Raw genomic sequence first — 22,561 nt, 5'->3', positions numbered from 1 at the left:
CTTTCTGGATGCAGTCACTTTGAGCTAATGCCCTTTGAATTTCCCCACAAACCACGACTGCCTCTGAATACTTGATCAGCGGCTGAAACGTGTCTGCGGTGTAAATGAATGAGGTGATTATGTTTTAAAAATCAGCATTCCCAAAGAAACGGTGCAAGACTGCGTTCTGTCACTGCTAATGAACGCATCCGTTTGTTTTCCATTCGGCTGCCTTTTTTTTTCGATGGGAAATTATTAGAGCTGTGTCTTCCTTACTGACTAATGCATGTGCACATCATGCACTTGAGTGAATGGCAATAAACGTTTTGAGAATGAAGCGTGATTTTTCTTTTGCCTTGCATGGTTGTTTTGGCTGTAGGCGTTTCTCCCCTCCTCTCAAAAGGCCTTTCCAACTTCATTCAACAGCTCCAACGTGACGCTTTTTTTAATAAGGCACCAAAAAAAGTGCATTGCTTGTAGAGTAGGCCGTCTGTTCAAGCTCTTGACAATTTAATTCAAATCAATATTCAGGTTATAGATCAATATTATTGATTGTTTCATGTACCTAAGGAATACATGTTGGCCTAGACGTGTGTTGTTGTTTTTTTCTTTTTCTTATTTATGTGTACATTTACAATCACCGGCCACTTTATTAGGTACACCTGTCCAACTGCCTGTTAACGCAAGTTTCTAATCAGCTAATCACATGGCAGCAACTCAATGCATTTAGGCATGTAGACATGGTCAAGACGATCTGCTGCCGTTTAAACTGAGCATCAGAATGGGGAAGAAAGGTGATTTAAGAGACTTCGAACGTGGCATGGTTGTTGGCTGTAGACGGGCTGGTCTGAGTATTGCTAAATCTACTGGGATTTTCACACACAACCATATCTAGGATTTACAGAGAATGGTCTGAAAAAGGGAAAGTATCCAGTGATGCCAGAGGTCAGAGGAGAATGGCCAGACTGGTTCCAGCTGATAGAAAGGCAAAAGTAACTCAAATAAGCACTCGTTACAACCGAGCTCTGCAGAAGAGCATCTCTGAACACACAACACGACCAACCTTGAGGCAGATGGGCTACAGCAGCAGAAGACCACACCAGGTGCCGCTCCTGTCAGCTAAGAACAGGAAACTGAGTCTACAATTCACACAGGCTCACCAAAACTGGACAATAGAAGATTGGAGAAACGTTGCCTGCTCTGATGAGTCGCCATTTCTGCTGCCACATTCAGATGGTCTGAATGTGAACAAGAAAGCATGGATCCATCCTGCCTTGTATCATTGGTTCAGGCTGGTGGTGGTGGTGTAATGGTGTGGGGGAGATTTTCTTGCTACACTTTGGGTCCATTAGTTTCAATTGAGCATTGTGTCAATGCCACAGCCTACCTGAGTATTGTTGCTGACCATGTCCATCCCTTTATAACCACAGTGTACTCATCTTCTGATGGCTACTTCCAGCAGGATAACACACCATGTCATAAAGCGTGAATCATCTCAGACTGGTTTCTTGAACTTGACAATGAGTTCACTGTACTAAAATGGCCTCCACAGTCACCAGCACTCAATCCAATAGAGCACCTTTGGGATGCGGTGGAACAGGAGATTTGCTATCATGTCAATATGGAAAAAAATCTCTGAGGAATATTTCCAGTACCTTGTTGAATCAATGCCACAAATGATTAAAGCAGTTCTGAAGGAAAAAGGGGTTCCAAGTAAGGTGTACCTAATAAGTGTCTGGTGAGTGTTTATATGCCTAAGCTGAGGCTATTACTAATAATGTTAAAATTACCCTATATACAATGTTCTTCTATAATGTTCTATACAATTTTCTTTCCTACTATTATTACTCCCTACAACCTTATTCTGCAATGTGTAAATGTTTTTGCGCTTGTTTTAAGTCCCCTATTCACCTTATTCTCCGCTGACGAGCGGGCGCTGCCATTTGAATCTTTTTGGCTTGAGACTTCCAGTCTCATTTACTTCCATTCAATTTTTGACGTTAAAAACTGCTGCTTGATGTTGCAATTTGATATTTTCTTATTATATTATTCTACTTTGTCTGTATAGTCATGCAAACATTTGTCCGTTTTCTGCCGTTTATTATTCCTAGTCATTTCTCCCATAGGCGACTGAATCGGAAGTTCTAAGACAATCGCGAAAACAGGCGCACTTCCGCATTTTAGAATAAGGTCAATAGGAGAAATGGTTAGGAATAATAAACGTCCGAAAATGGTCAAACTGCTTATTCTACAAGAGTGTTAATAACTATACAGACAAAACAAAATTATATAATAAGAAACACCTTACACACAACATCAAGAACAAGCTGTTTTTAACATCGAAAAATAAATGGAAGTGAATGAGACCCGAAGTTTCCAGCCAAAAAGATTCAAATGGCTGTGGCTCCTCGAACATGAAGAATAAGGTCAATAGAAGACAAGGGATACCACCAAAGAGCATTCTTCAAAATATCTTCCTTTGTGTTCAGCAGAAGAAAGAAAGTCATGCTGGTTTAAAACGAAGTATAAGCGATGGGGTACGTTTTATTTTTGTGTGAACTATACCTTTAAGATTTTAAATGTGCTTTTCAATCATTACGAACTACAGTATCTAACAGGTGTAAAACTCTCCCATCATAAACGCCTCCTATCAGGTAAACAATCGTTGTTTATTGTTGCTTAGCACTCGCTCATTAGCATTTGCCAGACAGCTACACAAACAAAATAAATGAGCTATATCATTCCAAAACAATGGTCTCCTGCTCAGCCCGCTGGTTTAATCGTTTCATATACAGTATATGAAGGCGTCCCTGAGGGACCTTGCAGAACCATCTGCTCCTCTTTCCGCTGTTTTGGCTGATGTGCCGCTTTCAGAGAAGGTCAGACGCTGACAGTGAAGAAGCTGCGCTGCCAACACAGGCCAAGTAAGAACAGTATCTGACAACACTTGAAAGCACTCATTGTCCTGGGTTTTCCCTTCAGTCCGGCCTGCAGGAATAGCCCTGCCTTTTCTCAGGTTGCATCAGATTCATATTTCAACAGGCAAAATACCAAGCTGTATGTTTTTAGAGCATGCATGCATGATGACATAAAAGCGAGATATAAAATGTTCATAGAAAGCGCTACAGGCGGCAAACTCAGATCATTTAATCAGTGGAGTTGCGTGGACCGTTTGAACATCGGCGTCTGGTGCAAAATTGATATCTGCTTTCATATTTATGTATAGTATTTGAACAGTTGGACTGAAGTGTCAAAGAGCTCAAATAACTTGCTTTCATACAGAGTATAGTTGATGTTCTGATCATCATTTATATATAATATATATATATATATATATATATATATATATATATATATATATATATATATATATATATATATATATATATATATATTTGTAAAGTATCTATACACTGTAAAACCTAATAGGTTAAGGTAACTCAAACCATTTGAGGAAATCGATTGCAACAAACCATTTAAGTTCAAAATCTAATCCTAATGAATACTGTGAGCTTAATTCATTTGAGTAAACAGAGCAATTTGAGCTCAGTAAAAACCAATAAATTAAGAGAAATCAAACATACTGAGTATTGTAAAACCCAATGAGTTAAGGCAACTCAAACCGTTTGAGGAAACCGATTGCTACAAACCAGTTTAGTTAAAAAAACGAACCTATATGAGTACTGTGAACTTACTCCATTTAAGTTGAAGTAATGAGGTATTTAATGCACTGTAAAAAGTGATTAGTAACTTGAAGTGAGTAAACCAATTGTCTGAAAAGAAACAAGTTGACATTACAAAAATAATGTAAGTAAATGCATTGTAACTTGGAACTGTTAATTTGACTTAATTTTTATAATTACAATATACTTATTACACTCACTTTTTTTAAAGCTAACTAATCCCTTTTTATAGTCTCAGACTATTTTATTATGTCTGTTTTTAAATAATTCCCATAATTATTACAATATTACATATTTGGTGTTTCATTAAGTCTATAAAATCTACAAAATAGCTAGAATTTAGAAGACTGAAGTCTGGATTTTAGTTACTGTCATTTTGTTGGATACAGAAAAGATGAAAATAAAATAAATAAATGAAATAATTCTGTATTGGAAAAAGTGATTAGTTAACTAAAAAAAAAAAACATGAACAAAATTTGCATAATAATAAAAATTTTGTCAACTTGACTGTTCCGAGTTAGGGGTTTACTTACAAAATTTTTGTAATGTCAACTTGTTTTCTTTTTAAGGCAATTGGATTAATCACTTTTTACAGTGTGAACTCACCTTCAACACCGAGTTCAAACTCTTTTCAAATGAGTAGAATTAACTTTTTTGACTTAACTACACTCATTTTATTTGATAAAGTTGACTGTTGTGTTTTACAGTGCATGGATATCACAACTCATGCTCATTCTGAATAAATGTACCTCTATATACATTTCTGGAGGGCGCCAAATACATCCCAGGTGCTATGAGGCAACTGTGAATGCTTTTTGAGATTTCAAATTCCTCTCTTGAGTGCCATTCATGCATGCCCATCTTGTGTAAATCCATACAGAACCATATGTCTGGGTCTAGGAGTAATACAATTTTTTTTTTTAAATTATATATATATATATAGTCAGAATTATTTGCCCACCTTTGAGTTTTTTTCTTCTTTTTTAAATATTTCCCAAATGATGTTTAACAGAGCAAGGAAATTTTCACAGTATGTCTGATAATATTTTTTTCTTCTGGAGAAAGTCTTATTTGTTTTATTTTGGCTAGAATAAAAGCAGTTTTTTTTATGTTTAAACAACATTTTAAGGACAAAATCATTAGCCTCTTTAAGCTATATTTTTTCTCAATAGTCTACAGAACAAACCATCGTTATACAATAACTTGCCTAGTTACCCAATTAACCTAGATAATCCTTTAAATGTCACTTTAAGCTGTATAGAAGTGTCTTGAAAAATATCTAGTCTAATATTATTTACTGTCATCATAGCAAAGATAATATTAATCAGTTATTAGACATGAGTTATTAAAACTATTATGATTAGAAATGTGTTAAAAAAAATCTGCTCTCCATTAAACAAAAATTGGGGAAAAAATAAACAAGCGATCTAATAATTCAGGGGGGCTAATAATTCTGACTTCAACTGTATATTTATAATAAAGACTTTTGTCTGTTATATTTTACAGCAAATGAATGCAAAATAATGCCGCAATTTTAAGAAAATCTGCAGCAAAATCAGTCATTTTAGGCCACAAAAATCTGGAAAAAAAGTCCTGCAAAATCATGGAGGGACTGTCAAACTAAAAAAATGCTTTTTATTCCAGTTAATTAATTATTAATAATTATTTATTCATTCATTCATTTTCCTTCGGCTTAGTCCCTTTATTCATCAGGGTTCGCCAAGGCGGAATAAACCACCAACTATTTCAGCATAAGTTTTACACAGCAGATGCCCTTCCACCTGCAACCCAGTACTCATTCAACACTTATTCACACTCATACACTACGGCCAATTTAGTTCATCAGTTCCCCTACAGCACATGTGTTTGGACTATGGAAGAAACTGGAGCAAACCGGGACTCGATCCAGTGACCTTCCTGCTGTAAGGGGACAGCTGTAACCACTGAGCCACCGTGTTATCATTATTATTGATGCTAATATTAATTTTCAGTTAGTTTTGGTCACCCACTGAAGCTAAGTAGGTCTGAATATGGTCAGTACCTGGATGGGAAACCAGATGGGAAAACAAGGTTGCTGTTGGAAGTAGTTTTAGTAAAGCCAGCAGGGTGCGCTCAACCAGCGGTCTGTGTGGGTCCTAACGCCCCAGTATATTGATGGGGACTCTATACTGTTCAGTGAGCGCCGTCTTTTGGATGAGATGTAAAACCAAGGTCCTGACTCTCTGTGGTCATCAAAAATGACCCAGGATGCCCTTCAAAAAAAGGAGTAGGGGCTGCTGTCGCGACATCCTAGTGGATGCTGCACACTGGTGGTGGATGAGGAGATTCCCCCCATTGTGTAAAGCGCTTTGAGTGTCTAGAAAAGCACTATATAAATGTAAAGAATTTCACATTATTATTATTTTTTTATTAGATAATGATAACACCACCACTGAGCATGCACAGTAATATAAAGCTCTTGATCAGAAATGTGATTTTCAGATGCTAATACAGGCATATCATAGACTTGCATTAAAAACGGATGCTCAGAACATAATAAAGACCCAAAGGTGAGCTTTTTTTGATATTTAAACAACCACCTACCAACCACACAATACCTTAGCAACCACATTTCAATGCTCTAAAATTCACTAAAGCCCACTAACACTGTGGCTTCGTGTTTTTTCATCAACAATCACTAGTATTTTCTTCAGAAAATGGCAAAATTGAGTTTGATTACTGACAACATCAGCGTTTTAGCACCAGGCTATTGTTCAGAATGTATTCCTGCAGTTCACATGTAATCACACTTATGAAAGGATTTGCTGCTGAAGAAACGCAGCAGTTATTAGTCGTGTCTGAAAGCGTCTGCGTGGCCAGAAAGGCATTCACAGGACAGATCATTTGGGATCAAGCATCTCCTTATCTTTAACAGCATGTGCTCTGCCGACGGCGTCTCTTTAATACTGGGAGATGAAGAGCCTTTTCTAAGTGCAGAGAAGGTGTGATTCATTCACAACAGTGTATCTCTTCCTTGTAGATACTGTTTGTCATTGTAGGGTTGTGAGGTTAACACTTTAATAACTCGTCTGATTCTTATCAAAGCCGCAGCTAATGAGCTGGTTTGGCGAGTTCTTTCAAACTGCTGCTTTGAAGTCCAGCGACTTCATTACGAATAAAATGTGCACCGGAGAATGTTTCGCCAGAACTGCTGAATGCTAAGCAGATACAGGTGCTGTGATTTCATTTTAATTCAGACATTTCCCGTTCATGAGTTTCCTAGTGGCTGCTGGCTTCATGTTGGTCATTTTCATGCTGAAAGCACAACATACAGTACAGGAACACTGTAAGAAAAGGCAAATCAAATTAAAAAATAATCAGGAAATCAAAATAATTTTTTTTATTTGTGCAAGATAATGCATTCCAGAATTGTTTTTTTAAAAGAACATGACATTCATAACATGGAAAATTTGATATTTCTTGCTCTAGAGCAGGCATGTCCAAACTCGATCCTGGAGGGCCGGTGTCCTGCAAAGTTTAGTTACAAACCCCAATCAGACACACCTGGGCTAGCTAATCAGGGGCTGTTTCTCAATATGCGTTCTTCAGCGGTCTTGCGTCCTCGTGTTCTCGTGCAACTTAATCATCAGCTGCCTAAGTTCAGTTCCAATACTCAAGACCGCAAGTACGGAGGACGTGTGAAACTTCCCGGATGTGATCTTGATATCGAGGACGCACCGATGCAGACTTGAGCACCGAACTCGCTCTGGAAGTCTCAGAAGTCATTGCGACTGGAGGTGGGAAGCGCAGCATTTTATATAGATTTATTATTAAAGTTCAGAGATTTAAATTATTTGTCTCAGGAGTTTCCCTAAATGAAACGGTGAAAGTAAACATTACCATGGACATCTTAATAAAGGAATAAACACATTAAGGGTGTTTGTTTGCTGAAATTCGTATTAAAATCTGTTTTATTTATATTGTGCAGAGTATATTTATGATGTTTTTTATGCAAAGTATATATTTTGAAAAGGGGAAAAACAATAAGTTGTTGTATGAATGCTGTAATGTTTAAATTATTTACTATTTAAAACACGTGAAGGTCATGTGACCATCAGGAAGAACACAGCATCTCAATTCTCAAAGGACGCGTTCTCTGCCCTCGTGGTCTCCTGAGTTCGTTCTTCCGAGGACACCTGGCAAGACCGGTCTCCACAAGAACACAAGTCCGTTCACTGCGTTCTTGGAATTGAGAAACAGCCAAGCTCTTACTAGGCTTTGTAGAATTATCCTTACAGGTGTGTAGAGGCAAGTTGGAGCTAAAATCTGCAGGACACCGGCCCTCCAGGACAGAGTTTGGACACCCCTGCTCTAGAGATGCCCAAACTATGGCCTGTGGGCCAAAGTTGGCCCATGGTAACCTTTGATTTGGCCCGTAATCCCATCTGAGAAGAGAGGCAGGATGATGGGGACTGTTTAGAGATTGTCTTTTCAAATGTTATGTAATCTTGTGTTCGTCTGTTTTATTGTTAAAAGCTAACTGAAATTAAATGTTTTAATTAAATATTGTTAATGAATCAGATTTAGTTTAAAAGTAATTACCTGATGGATAGAGGACAATCCAGAGACTTTGGTGAGCAAATCAAGGCACAGGCAGATTCAGCATTAAGCTCCGCTGTTATGTTTTTATTGCAATACATTATCATTTTAAAAGTTATACTGCATGAGTTTATACGATTAGTAATGTTTTTGTTTATTTCTAAATACTATGAAATTACCTATTTATTGTAATATAGTTTGGCATATTTACCTTCAGCCCACGGCTCATAATGATATTGGTTTTTTGTTTGTTCTACACCCCCTGCTCTATACCATTTTTTATTGGACAAATTGAAAAACTATTTGGTTTCCCCAAAATAAAAAGCCTTGACTTTTACAGTATGGGAAAAATACTTTGAAAGTCAAATGTTTGACTTTAGTAAATTGTTTGCTTAACAACATACTGTTTATTAAAAAACTAAGCACCATCATAGTTACACACAAGAAGGTAAAGAAATGCACTTAACATTATTTCAAGAGTTCACACTTAGCTGATGATTAATAATAAAGAGTGTTTTTTATGCTATCCCAGGACAGAGCCCTGAGCTCAGAAGATCCTTGAGCCTGGGTCTCACTTCTGTTTGATCAAGAGAGAGGGGAGTCTGAGCTCAGGTAGGTCTTGAGAGCTTCTCCGATTCGTCTGTCCATTATTAGGAGTTGCCACGGCAGAATGAACCACCAACTATACAGCATATGTTTTTGCGGTGAATGCCCAGTACTAAAACACTCATATACAGTGCCAATTTGATTTATTTAATTAACTTATACTGCATGTCTTTGGACTATGGGAGGAAACCGGAGCACCCAGGGAAACCCATGCAAGCACAGGGAGAACATGTAAACTCTACATGCCAACTGGCCCAGGCAGAACTCAAACCAGTGACCTTCTTAGTGTGTCCAAAGTGCTAACCACTAAGCCACCGTGCTGCCCTGTCCTGGATTAATCTGGTAAAGAGGGGCAGGAGTAGGAATGGAGGGTGGATTCTTTAAGGCGAAGATGACTAAGATACGGAAATCTGGTTATTTATGTACATTTGTATTCAATAGTTGGTAAATAATATGATAGTTAATGCGGGGCAAGCCGTGATCAATCATAAGCACGTGATCCTCTAGAAATTAGTTTATAAACTTCACATATCAAAGTTAGATTTTTAAATATATTTATATATGTTTAAATAAATTAATAGTTTAATAACCAATTTTTAATAAATTATTTCTTATCATTGCCATTATGACAGCACATAGTATTTTATCAATTATTTTGCAGGATACTAGTATCAATTTAAATCCTTAACTAGGTTAATTAGTCAAGCCGTTGGACAACAGTGGTGTTCTGTAGCCAGTTGGAAAAAACAAATATTAAGGAGGCTAATAATATTGACCTTAAAATGGTTTTAAAAATGCACAAACTGCTGTAATGCCAGCTAAACTAAAAGAAATAAGACTTTCTCCAAGAGGTAAGTTAGCATAGGAAATACTGTAAAACATTTGGTCACTCTTTTAAATATGACCTAAACAATACTTGATAAATGATAATAATAATAATGCTGCTTTTAACTCTTCACACACGTCCTGAGGCTGCGTAAATGAAAATTCAAGCTCTTTTTGTTTTTCAGACATTGGCTTTAAAAGTGTGTTGTTGCGACTTGTGTTTGCTCAGATGGAGATTGTGAGTTTGGTGAAGGAGACAGCGAGAGGTCAGAGGCTCAGAGAGAGTCTGTTCTGACCCAGAGCAAGGTCACTTCTGTTGGGTTCGAGATGCTCCGCACAACACATCAAGCCACAAAGGAAAGGTCAGACATCCTTTTCACATACCAGACCCTTTTTTTTGCTTGTTATTTACGCGACTGGCCAAATCCTAAAGGGATAGTTCACACAAAAGTTAATATTGACTGACCATTTACTCTCCCTCAAGAGGATCCAAGCCTTAATGAGTTTGAGGATAACAAGGAGGTTATTTTCAAGAAAGCTAAAAACCTGTAAACATTGATTTCAATAGCAGGAAAAACAAATAATATGGACGTCAATATTTCCAGGCTTTCTTCTAAATATCTTCTTTTGTGTTCACCCAAAAAAACAAACTCAAACTGGTTTAAAACAAGTGAAAGGTGTAAATGATGACTGGATGTTTAATTCTGAGTGAAGTATCCCCAACGGCTGTGTGTTGGGTTAAAAAACTCGATTTATTATTATGTATGAGAAGCAAAATGGAGGGCGTGATGGTTCAGCAGGTAGCGCTGTCGCCTCACAGCAAGAAGGTCGCTGGTTCGAGCCTCAGCTGGGTCAGTTGGCATTTCTGTGTGGAGTTGGCATGTTCTCCCTGTGTTTGTGTTCCTTCGGGTGCTCTGGTTTCCCCCACAGTAGTAACACCAGGGGCGGATTTAGTGATTTGGGGGCCTTAGCAATTCCAGCCATCGGGGCTAAAAGTTTGTACTTTAATTTACTCTTAATTAATTTATTTTGCTGGGTTTTTTTCTTTCTTTTATCTCCTTTTCTATATTTCGTCTTAATGCAAAATAATCACGGTTGCAGGTTTGTGCGCTCTTCCGAAGTGTCTGTTTGATCATGTGGGTTTGTTGTCCACGTGTATTTGTTTTGGTCACGTGCTATGACGTGCTATGACGGCACTCAGCTGGTTTGATTTGCTCGCCAGCTGAGGCTCATTATTGTGCCTATATATGGGTGACGTTTTCTGTTTCCTTGTCAGTTCGTTACGTGTGCTTATGTGTGCATTTGTCTGTGCTCAGGACCGTGAGGAGTTAACACTGGACCCTGTTCTCCTGCCTGATCTCTGCCCTGTTTTCTCCTAGTCCTAGCACCGCACTCTCTCCTTGCATTTATTTTGACTGTATCTAAAAAATATTCTTTACAGTCGCACTTGGATCCTTCTGATTTGACTGTGACACATGTGAAGCATCTTGTAAAACCTTTTAAATGATTTTTTTTTTTTAAATGAATTCACAAGTAACATAATGTATAAACTATTTTTAATAGTTTTAATAGTTTTGATCAAATATTTAAACATTTTTAATTATGTTTTTAAAACTAAATCCTTACATAATTTGACTGCTGGATTTCTCCATGATTAAAGGTGGGGAACAGGTTTGCGCAGAAGTATTAAAAGTGTATCTTTTATTTGTTTAAACCCTCGTCATACAAAATAGGATAGAAAATGATGCTATATATATAATTCATAGGTATAAACCCTCAGATGTTCTGCTTACCTTGCTTATTAATGAAATCTGTCCCTGTCAAACACATGCGCTATAGATGAATTGAATAAACTAAATTGTCCGTAGTGTATGAGTGTGTGTGTGAATGAGTGTGTGCATGGGTGTTTTCCAGTACTGGGTTGCAGCTGGAAGTGCATCCGCTGCATAAAACATGCTGGAATAGTTCATTCTGCTGTGGCAAGCTCTGAAAAAAGGACTAAGCCAAAGAAAAATGAATGAATGAATGAATGAATCAGGCAGTTTAAATTAAAATTAATCATATATTATGAAGAATTAATATTATTTTCATTTTTTAATTCTATTTTATTAATAAATATTAAACTATTAATCAGTGTGCTGTTAAATATATTATTATCATTACTTCTTTTTATTTTATTTTATTAATCACCAACTTGTGAAGAGTTTGCATTTTCTCCCCGTGTTCGTGTGGGTTTCCTCCGGGTGCTCCGGTTAAGTCCAAAGACATGCGCTATGCTATAGATGAATTGGGTAAGCTAAATTGGCCGTGGAGCGAGGCAGTGGCGCAGTAGGGTAGTGCTGTCGCCTGGTTCGAACCTCGGCTCAATTGGCGTTTCTGTGTGGAGTTTGCATGTTCTCCCTGCCTTCGCAGGGTTTCCTCCGGGTGCTCCGGTTTCCCCCACAGTCCAAAGACATGCGGTACAGGTGAATTGGGTAGGCTAAAATTGTCCGTAGTGTGTGTGTGAATGTGTGTGTGGATGTTTCCCAGAGATGGGTTGCAGCTGAAAGGGCATCCGCTGCGTAAAAAAACTTGCTGGATAAATTGACGGTTCATTCCGCTGTGACCACCCCGGATTAATAAAGGGACTAAGCCGACAAGAAAATGAATGAATGAATGAATAAATTGGCGGTAGTGTATATGTGTGAATGAGAGTATACAGTATGGGTGTTTCCCAGGAAGGGTTGCAGCTGGAAGGGCATTCGCAGCGAAAAAAATATGCTGGATAAGTTGGCGGTTCATTCCGCTGTGGCCACCATCAATTAATAAAGGCACTAAGCCGAAAATGAATGAATGAATGATCACCAACTTTTAGTCTACTAAGTGTTTGCACAAATGAGTTAAGTCTGTTGTTTACATGTTCAACTAATGAAAGCCGCTGACCGTACATCTGACTGCTTTAAAAGCATCATATTAATGATTTACTTGTCAGCCGCTTTATAAAACAATCCAAACAAGGAATCAGTAAGGATCACGCATGTCTCCTGAAGTGGAGCCCGCGGGGTGTTTTCTAACAGGGCCGTTGCTCATTTCTGACAGCGCGGCGTGGCTTCATTTCATCTGCTCTTTTAATGTGCTGAAAGACGCATGAGTGTGCAGATGAAACATTAGACACATCAGCGTGTCGCTTTCAGCTCCTCTTCTGTCGCCGACTGATGATTTAACGATGCGGATCAACATGACGTCTTCGCTACTTGTTAGTAAACCGTCGAGTCGTCGACTAAATGATGTGTTCTTTGTAGTTGCTGTTTCACGGCTCACCTGAAAACCACTCAAAACAACACGACCGACTGTCAGAGAAACCCGTCGACATCGCATTAGTGTCTCCATTCAGGAGATCGCAAACTGAGCTCAAACGTTTCTCATCAGATTGCACAGGTATTTGGGGTCAGAGATTAAAAGTTTTTTTTTAGTAATTTGTCCTGTTTCATTTTGTTTTCCAAAACTAACGACTAGCATACATTTATTTTGGCATTTGATTTACACAATACAACATGCACAGTTTTTGTTTTGTTTCTGGTCCAAGTAAAAAGTCCACACAAGTAAAAAATATTGTGTTGTTAGCAAAAATATTAAGTCAAAATTTAAAGAGTTTCCATCTCTCTTCAAAATATCTTCTTTTTTGTTCAGCAGATGAAACGTGAATAAAGGATGACAGGATTATAACCCCCTTTCAGAACTGCCTAAATCCGTCGTGGCATAGATTCAACAAGGTACTGGACATATTTCTCAGAGATTTGGTCCATATTGACATGATAGCATCACGCAGTTGCTGCAGATTTGTCAGCTGCACATACTTGATGCAAATCTCCCATTCCACCACCTCCCAAATGTGCTCTATTATATTGAGAGCTGGTGACTGTGGAGGCCATTTGAGTATAGTGAACTCATTGTCATGTTTAATAAACCAGTCTGAGATGATTCACGCTTTATGACATGATGTGTTATCCTGCTGGAAGTAGCCATCAGAAGATGGAGACACTGTGCTCATAAAGGGATGGACATGGCCAGCAACAATACTCAGGTAGGCTGTGGTGTTGACACGATGCTCAATTGGTACTAATGGACCCCAAGTGTGCCAAGAAAATCTCCCCCACACCATTACACCACCACCACCAGCGTGAACTGTTGATACAAGGACAGGACCCGACCTCCGAATGTGACAGCAGAAATGTTGTAACCAGGCAACGTTTCTCCAATCTTCTATTCTCCAGTTTTGGTTAACCTGTGTGAATTATAAGCTCAGTTTCCTGTTCTTAGCTGACAGGAGCGGCACCCGGTGTGGTCTTCTGCTGCTGTAACCCATCCGCCTCAAGGTTGGACGTGTTGTGTGTTCAGAGATGCTCTTCTGCAGACCTCGGTTGTAACGAGTGCTTATTTGAGTTACTGTTGCCTTTCTATCAGCTGGAACCAGCCTGGCCATTCTCCTCTGACCTCTGACATCAATAAGGCATTTATACCCTGTTGTCAGTTACATATATATATATATATATATATATATATATATATATATATATATATATATATATATATATATATATATTAGTCCTCCTGTGAAATTCGAATTATAATATATATATATATATAAATGTTCACACAAGTAAACAGTGTGGTTTTCAGAAATATTAAGTCAAAACTAAGTGTTTTCCTTAAAACCAGCCACATAATCTGTCAATAAGTAAAAATAACTTATTTCTTATAACTTATTTACTGTATTTATGAGTTTCTTGTTTAAAAAAAAAGTATAAAAACAAGATTATTTCACGTATACAGTATACAATATCTGTCAACAAACTGCATCAGCTGACCTCCCATCTAAACTCATGCAGGCTGTGGATATGAGCTAACAATATTGTAAATAATGTTGATTTTCTTGCACAGAGCGATCGTTTCACTTCCCAGGACTTCAGTGTTTCATTAGGAGCCACGCATATTGACGTGTTTGTATGTGTTTATTTGGAATCTAAAAAACCTGTCAAAATTTACTGCCATTTCATACGAATCACCAAAAACCAACAGATTCAGCTCAAAACATTCTTTAATGTTCTGCTGAAGAAGAAGAAAACAGTCTCCTACATCTTGGATTACCTGTGGATGAGTAAAGTAAAGTAAAGTTTGCGTTTTGGGGGGAACTATCCCTTTAAGATTTCTGCCTTTCCATTGCAGAGTTCATCTTGGGGAAATGTGATCTCTTCTGAAACTGTTTATATGTTTTAACTGGGAGGAAAAACTAAGTAAGAATTTTTTTTTTTTTTTTTGCTTTGCATTCACACCCAAATCTGCATGTGTTTAAAAGTCTCTGTATATTTGAGATCTGAGTAATGAAACAGAAATATTTCCCTCTTCTCTCCTCAGTCTGACACGAACACACTGTAATGCATGAGGAGACTGGAGGAATTAGCAAGATAACAGCAACTTCTGGAGCCTTTCATGTAAAAAAAAAACTTTATAAACAGCGTCCTGTCACTTCCTTATAAATTATGCAGTCTGTACTGCTGCGCTGCTTGTCAAAGCAATCGTCACGGTGCAGTCGCTGTTCAAGACTGTGTTTTTAACCTTTCATGTGCAATATTACACAGCCACGTAAACTAATTACCATTGCAGTAGTGTGCTGCGTTATGCTGTATGTGTTTTTATGCAGTTGTGAATCTGCTCCTCCTGCTTGTCCGGCTGACAGCACAGCACCGTGGGTTTCTTGTTATTTATTTAAGGTTGTAAATAGGATCTTAGTGACGGATGTTGGCAAGAGCTGCTTCAAAACTGTCTGTCAGACTGACTGTAAGCTGAGAGACATGCAGTCATACTTGTATGAGATGTCGTAAGATGTTTGAGAAGTGCACAGCGCCCACAACAACAACAACTGAAGACTCTGTTCTCTTCTGTTTTTTATTTATTTTCTGTTGTTGTTGTTGTTGGTATGTTTTTGGTGCCTGGAATGTGCAACATCTCAATGATGTTACATTTTATTCTCAGTTTTCTGTTTTTATTAGTAATAATAGATGGAGCACTTACCTGGCGGCCAGTCTTCATTGATTGCACATTCCACCAGCGAGAGCAGAGTGTGAAAGTTTAATTAGCAGAGTAATAGCACAGTTTTGCCTTAAATACTGCAATGCACACAACATTGTGACATATCAGAGTTCAAAAGAGGACAACTTGTTGGTGCACGTCTCGCTGTTGCATCTGTGACCAAGACAGCAAGTCTGTGTGATGTATCAAGAGCCGCTTTATCCAAGCTAATGGTAGCATACCATCAAGAAGAACCACATCCAACTGTGGGCGCAAGAGGAAGCTGTGGAAAAGGGATGTCTGTGTTGCGGCTGGAAGGGCATCCGCTGTGTAAAAACTTGCTGGATAAGTTGGCGGTTCATTCCGCTGTGGCAACCACAGATTAATAAAGGGACTAAGCTGACAGGAAAATGAATAAATAAACATAATGATACAGATTTTTTAACGTATTTTTTATATAAATTTGTATTATTTTGTTTGCTTATTTGTTTCTTTGTTGATTTTGTTTATGCTAGCTTTACAAGAAGCTTAATAGTTTCATGAACTAACATTGATAACACTTTTTAAGCATGCATTAGTGTGTTAACATTGTAAAGGTAAAACAGCACTAGCACATGTATTATGCACATAATCTTTTAGTTTCTTATTCTATTGCTTATCCTTTGCTATCTTTGAACTACAGTACTAACATTCTCTATACTTGAACTGAAATTGCAAACAATCCATTTCAATATCACATTCAACATACAGTATTGTTATTATTAATTAATCAATATACATAACATGCTACTACTATGTAGTACTGTGACACATTGCGTTTCACGTTTTATTTTTAATAGTGGTTTGCTCAAAGTTTCTCAACAGTGTCCAGAATTTGGCATCCCGTATCCCATAATAACCTTTACCAACTTCTGCATTCAACCCTGAGTGTCTTTACACGCACCGCTTGGCAACACTGCCAGAGCTTATGTCTAATTTATCTGACCTTTGTTTGCTTGTGTTTTTACAGACCATTGCTTTTATGGGCGCTGTTAATTTTAGCTCAGGAGTGCGGAAGACTTCAGGTGGACAAGGACAAACCTGAGCGCTGGAAAACTGCAGGATCCCGACAAGATCAGTCTGTGAGTGAAGCACACTTAAAACATCCATCACTGCACTTATACAGTCACAATGGCAAGGCGGGTGTATTTATATAGAACATTTCATACATAGCGGCAATTCAAAGTGCTTTACATAAACAGGAATAAAAGAGACAAGTATAAGAAAATAAAAACAAATAATAAAAGTGATTAAAAACTGATTAAAATATATTAAAACAGGTTTTAAAATAATAATAGTAACCCCTATAACTCAATACAGGCTTATAGACCTGAGCTGAAAAACTATATCATATCCAATCACGATGATATTTATGTTATGCATGTTTACAATGGATTAATTACTTGTTTTCACAATATTCAAAACAATTGTTTTGAATATTGTTAACACGCATTATATAATAATATTATTGGTAACACTTTATTTTAAGAATCCTTGTTACACGTTCTTGTAATTAACTATGCATAATTAAGTGCAACTAAATTTACACCTTTGTAACGCCGGGGAGTGACACTGACAACAGAAGGTAGGATCCAAATGCAGGTTTATTCAAAGTCAGGCAAGCGATGGTCAATTCAGGTGCAAACAGATATATGTAGACAATCCAGAATCGTAATCAAACACAGGCGAGGGGTCAGAAGGCAGGCGGCAAACAAGGACAAAAGGATAAACTAGGCTAAGGTCAAAACACAGAGAAACATGACAAGGAAAACGCGTTGTAGTGTTACTTTTACAGTTAACAAGACTCGGCAACATGTGTGTGGAACAAAGGGGTATAAATAGTCCAAACAATCATTGTGTGAGTGGCTTCAGCTATGAGAGTGCAACCAGTGTTGATCTGGAACCGGTTGTGTGTGTGTGGCATGACTGGGTGTTGTAGTCAATAACATGGCAGATATGTAGTTCAATGAGTGTGAATGTTTGTGTGTGAATGTTTACCAGCAACATCTGGTGGTTGTTCGCTGGTGAACATGACAACCTTTAAAACAAGGTGTTATCATATTGTTATTAACATATACATTTTAAGGACAAATTTGTTTCATTTTATATACAGTATGCTTGCTTAATTATATACATTTTTAAGCAATTGTGGACTTGTGTGGATGGATATACAACAATTTGTATGAAATGTTTGTGATTTCACAACACAATCTCACGGCAATTCGTAACTTTTTCATTTAGTGGCTAATTCATATGTATTCGTACGATCTAATTCGTACAATTTAGTACGATTTGCTCATCCCCTAATGACGGTTGGGGTTAGGGGTGGGGTCAGGTGCCACGCCTCCTTTTTAAAATCGTACCATTTCGTACGTCTGAACTCGTACGAATTCGTACGAATTAGCCACTAAACTGGCAAAACGTAAAATACTTAAGTTTTCTCGTGAGATCAGGCTGGATTTCATTGTGTGTTACATGCTATGATGATAACAATATTATTAATATTATAGATCACAGGTGTCAAACCTCGTCCCTCCAGGAATTGAGTTTGACACCCCTGTTATAAATAAATAGATAGATAGATAGATAGATAGATAGATAGATAGATGGATGGATGGATGGATGGATGGATGGATGGATGGATGGATGGATGGATGGATGGATGGATGGATGGATGGATGGATGGATGGATAGATAGATAGATAGATAGATAGATAGATAGATAGATAGATAGATAGATAGATAGATAGATAGATAGATAGATAGATAGATAGATAGATAGATAGATAGATAGATAGATAGATAGATAGATCGATCGATCTTTGGATGGATGAACTGATGGAAAGATTCATGGATGAACAAACAGATATGAGGATGGATGAAGGGAGGGAACGACTGAAAGAATGGATAGACTGATGGAAAGATGGGCGAGTGGCCAGACAGATTAGATAGATGGCTAAAGACAAATAGATGTATGAATGGATTGAAAGAGGAACAGATTTTGTAAAGATGGGATGGGTGTATGGTTGGACAGGTTACTAAACTTACTAACGTATCTCAAAACAATTCTTATTCTTTTCCCACTCCTTTTGGCAACACGACGTGTGTCGTCTCTCTGCCGTCTGAACACTATTTCAGGTACTTTTCTCAGTCTAAGAAAGCTAGCATGCATATTAATGAAGTTGCAGCGCATACATAACAGAGCGCGCTGATTGGTTTGAACCAAGCCTTACTCATGAATCAATGCAGCACACTCAGAGACGTAATACGATACTCCAGCCTGATCTCACGAGAAAACGAAAGTATTTTACGTTTTGCCAGTTTAGTGGCTAATTCGTATGAATTCGTATGAGTTCAATCGTACGAAATTGTACGATTTTAAAAAGGAGGCATGGCACCTAACCCCACCCCTAAACCCAACAGTCAATGGGTGATGAGCAAATCGTACCAAATTGTACGAATTAGATCGTACGTATTCATACGAATTAGCCAGTAAATCAAAAAGTTACGATTTGCCATGAGATTGTGTTGGGTACTCCCAGTTACAGACGTCCAGTTTACACGCTGGAATACACGCTAAGATCTCATGGCTGTGAAGCAGCTTCAGAAATTCGTTTCAAACCGGAAGTACGAATTTGCACGAAATAACTCACTTTTTTTGTGAGATATGTGTGTCCTAGTAGTGTTTTTAGCAGTGTGGGACACATATACGACTGTCAACAGCTCAAAACATGTGTTTTGGTGTTTCGTGATCCTTTAACAACAATATATCAAACTTTGTCTGCATTTTCCAAGAAACTGGAGTCTGCTTCTAAGACTCTGAAAATGTGCATTCCCCATCACATTCTCATAAGAGAAAGCGAGTTAATGTATGCATATTTATTTAAATTTTCCCCACTGTGGGAGAAACTTCTGAGACGAAGCAACAAGTGTGAAGAACAAGCATCTGTGCAAATGAATTGAAATGAAAATCTCTTTTCATCTGTCTTGATGGTGATGAATGATGGTGGCGCATCTACACAAGTCCTCATTGTGATGATAGATATTTTTAATTAACACGTCTCTCATTCAAAGTGAGATATCGGCATCATAAATTTGTGCTTTATCTGCAGAAACATTGTTCCAGCAGCTGTTGTGTTTTAGTGTCGTAGCACAGCTGCTTTATTCTCCAGATCCACCAAGTGTGAACGTTCACAGCCGCAACTGTGGTTAGCTGAATGCATGAAGCTGCCATACTGTATATTTATAGATACGTCTAATTTTAAGCCAGAATGCTACATTAAGTGTTCAAAAAGCTGTGAAAGGGAGCAGAAAGGATCAGGCCTTTGACGGATAAATATTTGCTTCCTCTGAGAGTTGTTCTGCTTCACGTGGTTTGGTTTTGCTGGCAGTGTTTCAGCAACACTTCAATGACGGTCTTACTCGACAGCTCATATTTGCAATGTATATATACTGCCAGGGGTGGCTCAGTGGTTGGCACTGTGGCCACACAGCAAGAAGGTCGCTGGTTCGAGTCCTAGCTGGGTCAGTTGGCATTTCTGAGCTTGCATGCATTCCCCATGTTGGCGTGGGTTTCCTCCGGGTGCTCCAGTTTCCCCCAGAGTCCATACATATGCACTATAGGCGAATTGAATACTAAATTGGCCGTAGTGTGTGTTAATGTGTGTGTATGGATGTTTCCCAGCAGTGGGTTGTGGCTGGAAGAGCATTCACTCTGTAAAACATATGCTGGAATAGTTGGCATGTTCATTTCGATATGGTGACCCCTGATGAATAAAGAACTAATGAGTAAATGAATGAATATATACTGTGTGTTACTGTATAATAGAGCTCATCATGAGGCAGGATTTATCAGATTTGCATTGAATTTAAGCATTACAGAATTTTTTTAATTTGCTTTTTGGTTTTAGTGACACTTTGGTGTATTAAATGAGTATTGTGTTAAATTTGGCACCATCACTGGATCATAAATATGTGACTTTTAAACATGCAACTTAAGCATCTTCACAGTCAAATCTAGAAACCTTAATAGGTATTTTAATTAATGAACAATAAAAATGTTAATCCCTATAAATTTTTTTTTTTGGGGGGGGGGGGTTTAGTACACTGTACACACTTTTATTAGTTAGTTTGTTTGTGGGGCTTCATATGTATTTTATTTCATCATATTCATTATTTATTCTTACTTGACAACGATGACAAATCTGATTTGAGACAAAATTAAGCATCACACCACTTTTAAATGAGCTTTTCAGTTTCACAACACTTTGCAGTATTAAACAGATATCGAATTTGTGGTGATAATTGGATCATCATAAGTGCATTTTTGTCTTTTAAACATGTAACTCTGTCAGTCAAGTCGAGAAATTTAAGGAGGTAAATTTTAATTCATTAACATACAATGACGATTTTAACCCCTATACATTTTGGGGGTATGTTTAGTGTACTGTACATTCATTCATTTTCAACTCATCCAGCAAGTTTTTTACGCAACGGATGCCCTTCCAGCCGCAACCCATCTCTGGGAAACATCCACACACACACACTCATACACTACGGTCAATCTAGTCTACCCAATTCACCTGTACCGCATGTGTTTGGACTGTGGGGGAAACCGGAGCACCCAGAGGAAACCCAAACGAACGCAGGGAGAACATGCAAACTCCACACAGAAAGACCAACTGAGCCGAGGTTCGAACCAGCGTCCCAGCGACCTTCTTGCTGTGAGGCGACAGCACTACCTACTGCGCCACTGCCTCCCCCGTGTGCTGTACAAACTTCATTTATTAGTTTGTTGTGTTTTTATATCCATTACATTTAATTATATTCATTATTTTTTATGCTTTTATTAGTTGTTTATTGTAATTTTACTAGGTCTTTACAATACAATATAATTGTAGCAGTAGCTTTGTGAAGCAACAATGAATAATACTGTTTGAACATTTATTATTATTGCTTTATTCTGAACTCTGGCTGTATTTTTGCCTATATTCATGCCTTTGGTTGGTCAGTTGCATTTTATTTTATTTTATTTTATTTTAGCTGACACATTACAATAGGCTCAAATTCATTAGGATTAATTAATGCAGTAGTTTTTCTTTTCTTTACTTAGTTCTTCTCTTAAAATACGCTTTTTTCACATTTTGATGGCTAGAATTTACTTATTGAACACTAAAAATGTTTCCTAGGAGAAACAGATTATGCAATAAACAGAAACATGTCCTGTATCTATAATTATGTGATTCGTTAAAAATATGCACAAAGGTCAGAGTGGGCTGTGATTCATTATAGTGGATGCACATTGAGTATATGAGAATATTTATCGCCGTAGATACACTTTTTTTTTTCATTAGACCTTTTTTTTGACCACATGCTCTCTTGACCCTGCTGAAAAAATAGATTAAATTAGTTGAAAGTGTTTTGTTGATATTTTAAGCCATTTTAGCAGCTTTACCACTAATAATGACCAAAAACAAAGCAAAAAAAAGTAATATCTATACATATTTGTAATATTCAAAATATATTAAATAAAGATATTTAATAATTCAAATATATATTTATTTGTTGTTTTTGTTGTTTTTATCTATTTTATTTTATTATGCATACACACACACAAATGTATATATATATATATATATATATATATATATATATATATATATATATATATAAATTTGTTATTTATTTATTTATTCATTTTGTTTATTTTAATTTAACAATTACTAGTTATATAACAATTGAAAATTGTTAGGTCATGCAGGAGCTTCAGAAATAATACTGTTAAATTTATAAGTCTTTGGCCA

General features: G+C 37.4%; 2 long non-coding RNA genes across 11 annotated transcripts in view; one reads left to right on the top strand and one right to left on the bottom strand.

Moving 5' to 3' along the window:
* The window catches only part of LOC141384360 (uncharacterized), a 212,912-nt gene extending 197,036 nt beyond the window's left edge, over positions 1–15,876 (bottom strand). The window contains exon 1 of the long non-coding RNA XR_015476094.1: positions 15,719–15,876. This is a non-coding gene — a long non-coding RNA (uncharacterized LOC141384360). The remainder of the gene's footprint in view (positions 1–15,718) is intronic.
* LOC147846642 (uncharacterized) overlaps positions 1–22,561 on the top strand; it is a 91,667-nt gene that overhangs the window by 12,250 nt on the left and 56,856 nt on the right. For 4 of the 10 annotated variants that reach the window (XR_015476074.1, XR_015476075.1, XR_015476072.1 and 1 more), the window contains exon 3: positions 16,729–16,840. This is a non-coding gene — a long non-coding RNA (uncharacterized LOC147846642). Of the gene's footprint in view, positions 1–8,772; positions 8,853–9,900; positions 10,034–16,728; positions 16,841–22,561 lie in introns of all 10 variants that reach the window. The other 6 variants (XR_015476078.1, XR_015476077.1, XR_015476076.1 and 3 more) reach the window with 3 other exon arrangements.

Source organism: Danio rerio, chromosome 1 (genome assembly GCF_052040795.2).
Source record: "Danio rerio strain M-AB ecotype USA chromosome 1, GRCz13ab, whole genome shotgun sequence".
In the NCBI taxonomy this organism is placed as follows: domain Eukaryota; kingdom Metazoa; phylum Chordata; class Actinopteri; order Cypriniformes; family Danionidae; genus Danio; species Danio rerio.
Note: the sequence above shows the minus strand (reverse complement) of the source record. Positions and strands in the feature narration are given on the sequence as shown.